The following is a 4,732-nucleotide window of genomic DNA, read 5'->3' on the forward strand; positions in this document are numbered from 1 at the left end:
CTTTGATTTTTGGCTTTTTTTTACTGATATGAGGAAGTAACAGAATAAAAGAAAACTGGTTTGTGCTGCTACTTTTTAGGACTTTTAAAATTCCTTTATTTTTATACAGTATAAGGTTCCTTGCCTGCAGATTGAGTTTTATGTCTCCAAATGCAGTTTTACACTGCCAAGCTGAGAATTAATGATCTGGAGTGTTCTTAAATAGGGGGTCTCAATATGGCCAAGTTTATATGGTGAGATGCATAGTGGAAAGCATAATAAGGTCTAGTATGCTTTATTCCTTGTCATAAATTTTACCACCAAGAGACTTTTGTCTTGCAGAATAGAAATTACCAATTTTACAGTTTTTTGCTTTTTTTGGCTACACTCCTTAATTTCAGAAGGTAGAAGATACTAGCGGTAGACTTTGCTCCCTCTGTTCAGCATTGATGGCAAGTCAATTCTCTTTCTGCATTGTACTGTTTTCTCTGTTACAATATGGCAGTTCATAGGGGCATATGTTCAGCGGTACTGTAGGTTGCTATCTTCCAGGCCTTTCATGATTAAGAGAACAAAGATTAAATACAGTTAACAATTGATCTTGGGTGGTTTTGATTTCACCAAACCATTTCAGTTTCTCTGTCCAATTGTGATGAAGCCTGAGCCGTACTTTTGACCTTGCTGCATTCACGACACATAGCAAAGTCTCTTCTTCTCTCCTTCCCAGTTTAATGTAAAGTTAAATGCAATTAATATAACATCAGTAAAAGGTCACTGACTGTTATGTGCTGCCATGGTACTTGAATGCGAAGAGGGTTTGCTGGTTTTCCATGGTGGCAAGAAGTTATACTTTCAAGATGGTCTAGGTTGTGTCTTTTGGTAAAATCTGTAGGGTTCTCAGGCACAGCAGCAGGCTTCAGCTTTTCATTAATGTTTTTTGGTTTTTCTTTCATTGTGTACCATTCGGATGCAGTGGACACTTTTCTTCCTTCTTTTAAATAGTTTCTTCCACTGTGGTTGTTAAGATGATTTTCAAACCACCTTAAAAGCTGCCCACGCCCCCTGCCCAGTTTTGATCAAAAAAAGTGTATCAAATCACAGTCACAAAGATTCCTGTCTCATTGTGCTGGGAAACCTTGAAAATGGGGTTAATGAAAAGCTTTTATCTGGGAATTGCTCTTAACTATTTATGAGTAAATTACCTGACACCATAACAATGGTAACTGTTCACAGAAACTTTTGTATAGAAAGGGAAGCTTCATATCCTGCTTTTATTAAACGTCATGATTTTCATCACTAATTTGTTAATTAGGAAATGTAGGTAGTTTTAAGAAAGTAATTTTGTTTATAGCCTCAAATGTTTAAATGTTTAATGTTGAGTGCTCATCTCAAACTTTGTGATTCTGCAGTCAGAGGTGGCAAGTGACCCTAATGTATCAGTGGAAACATTCCAATATATTATTTAGTTTCTGACAATTAAACGCATACTTGTTTGTATTCTTCCCAAACCAGAGGACTCTAATGTAGTATGCATTTGTCATATGCCCTCACCCCATCACTTTACACTAATATCAAACAACACAGACTTAATATTTTCAACAATTTCTTTTACAGAAAAAAGTACTTGAGTAACCCTAATTCATAGAAACTAGAGCTGTCAGGCAGAACAGACCATTGATTTGATTTCCTGCCTCATTTCTTGTCTTTAAGGTGAGGGTATATTTTCCACTACAGTTTTCTTTATAGAGTTTACCATGTATTGATGTTTTATTATAGTAGTTCTTTGCTAGAAATTCTAAGAGTAAAATCAGAAAGCAGGTATTCTACTTGGTAGGTTAAGGCTAGTGCTTTTCTCTCATGATTATAACTTTTCTTTCTAAAAGAAAGAAAATTTTCTTTCTTTTTGAGTTACTTTTACAAATACTCCTATTACACTCATTTCCCTTGCACTCATAGGTTGACTGCTTCCATGCTGTTCCCAGCCCTTTTTAACTAGAAAACCAATGAAGCCGGTGCTACTGTAGTGTGTGCCTAGGGCCCTCAACAATGAGGCTAATCCTGTGTTTTTGTGCTTGTTTGAGATAACTAGAAATTCACTAACTGTTTTCAACATCTGATTTTAGCAGTTTTCCTTTCCCATTCCTTTTTCTTAAAAGAAAAAAAATGCTTCTGGCAATACTTCTAACAAAATTTGGACTAAAAATAAGCTTCCTTCAATATGTTATTAATCTCTATGGCTAGTCAGTGATGGTTTAAATGCATCTCAGTTTTGTATTCCTAGGTTTACCATGCTTGCAGATGTCTGTCTTGTGTGGAGTTTGTTTTTTTTTTTTTTTTTCATCTCTTTAAGATGTAGTGGTGGAACTGATGTCCTAGCTAGAAGACCGAAAACAGTATCTAACCTGATGTACTTCTGGGACATCAATTGCTTGTTCTTTCAGCTACAAATAGAAAGAACTAGTGTTGCAAGCTATGATGTTATGATATGCATTTCTGCTTTGATACAAATACAGTGTGCAAATAGTAATGTTCATTTGGGGGGATTTTCTCTTTGTTTATTTTTTTTATTTCCTTCTGTGCCTGTTGTGGAGATGGCTAGAGCTAAACCTAAGTATCAAGGGATTTGCACAGAAAAATTATCTTTCCTGTGGTTTTGTGCACATGAACTTTTGGTAGCCTGATATTACAAAACTGAAGTCCTGTGAATCAACCTGACAATCAGTTTGAATTTTGAAAGAGGATAACATGTTCTTTATATATTAAAGTATTCTACAATTCATGTGGACACACCTGCTTTTCTGGTAGTCTGGCAGACTCTACAGGTCTGTCTCGTCTCTTGGGAGAAAATCTTTAGTTGAAAAGACGGAAAAGAAACAAGATACATGAAGGACGTTTTTTGTGCATGAAGTTTAAATATTAGAACTCCAACACCTGCAGCTGCATTTTTTTTTTTTTATTTATTTTTTCCCTCATGATTTTTTAATTAAGAGCTTGGTGTGAAACCCAGGAAAAATCTCACATTACCACTCTTGCTTAGAAACTTGTTGCAAACATATTTGGTACCAGAGGATGGAATAATTTGGGAAATGTCTTCTGTGCACTGTAAATCTTTAAGATGTTTTTGGATGCTTGGAGGAAGCCCTGTGCTTCACAGAGATCTTCTGCCCATGTCTGATGGGGAAACCCTACCCATATATTAAGATTTTGAGCTTTACTAGTTCCAGTTCGTTAAAGAATTCTTTCCTACCAGTCAGCATTTTTTTTTTCCTTATACCTCAAACTAATAGTGCATTAAGTGACGCTCATACTATTCTTTTGAAATTGCCTTTCCCTGTGTACCTGCCAGATTGCCTGGCACCAGTGAATGACTTTTGCAGGTAATTACAGCTGGTAGCAAGTTGCCAAATATGTTTCAGTCAGTTTCTGTTATCTGTGTTTTAAATATCAGTTCTTCCTTCAGCTTGCCAGAAGAGAATATCCAGCATAATGGTAAAGGAATCATGTTAAATTTATGTTATTCCCAGGTGATGTAATTCCAATACTTCTATTCTTGTCTTCCTTTAGGTATCTTAGTACATTTCAGGGAACAACCATTGGTAAAGTAGCATCAGACCAGCACTATCCACCCATCCAGGGTGCTGGGCTGTTATGCCAGATTCTGACATGTGTCTATCTAGTTGCTTAATATGAAACAGCCATGTTTCCATGATCGTGAATGAAAAATGTGCAGTGTAACATGAATGTGTTGTTCTCAAATACAGATGAACTTAACAGCTGTTAACTTCAGTTTAATTTCTAAAGCATTAACCTGGGAGTCCTTGAAATATTTTTAATTGACTGTCATTTGGCTCACTGCCTGATAATGTTTAACTTTGTTATTTTTTTATATCGAAGGGGTACTCATCCAAGTAGTCACGTTATGGAAACCACGTGAAGTGCTATTTCTGCTAAGATTGGGAAATGAGAACTGAGATTTTTCTGTTCATGTATCATTTCAACCAGTTCTGACAATGAATGAATTGCACTGAAAACATTGTTTGTGACTCTACTTGTGCTCTACTGTAAAGGTCTCTGGTACATACTCTTGATATGAGACTCTAACAAGAGCAGAGGTCTGTTTTACTGTTTTGATTCTTCTTGAGCAGAGGGCTGTTTTGATTCTAACCTTTAAGAGACTTTAAGATGTTGTAATTTGCTGCATCTCGTTTATAGAAATTAAGGGTTGTTCTTTCCTCCATCATAATATAGCTCATGTGCATTTCATTCAGTTATCAGAGACACATAAACCCAATTAGTTTTAATTTATCCAGATCCTTTAGATCAGGGAAAAATACATCTGTCTTTTTCATTTAAAAAATGAATTCTGTGGTTTGAAAGCCATAAACACAAGGGCAATTCTCAGTTATTTTGGTCAAGAGAAATGTTGCATGACTTTCTATTTAATTAGGATTAATTAGATTGTTGAATATGCTTATGCTTCTTGGAGGGTTACATGAAAATTTACTTTTTATTAATATTACAGATCAGTTAACAAGCACAAGAAATGGAAGCCTCAAAACCCCAAAACATTTCACACATACTGAGGAATGTAAAGGCTCTCAAAACACCCTATCTTTAATCTCAGTAAAAGGAGGAATTTCAAATGCTGATTTCTAAAGGAATTAGAGATATTAAGAAACAAGTATTTTTCTTTTCCAGTGGTTTTGTTTTACTTCAGTCAAAATTTGCACTTGCACAGGCTTTTTGAGAAGCA

The sequence above is a fragment of the Lathamus discolor genome, chromosome 3 (assembly GCF_037157495.1).
Source record: "Lathamus discolor isolate bLatDis1 chromosome 3, bLatDis1.hap1, whole genome shotgun sequence".
Lineage (NCBI taxonomy): Eukaryota > Metazoa > Chordata > Aves > Psittaciformes > Psittacidae > Lathamus > Lathamus discolor.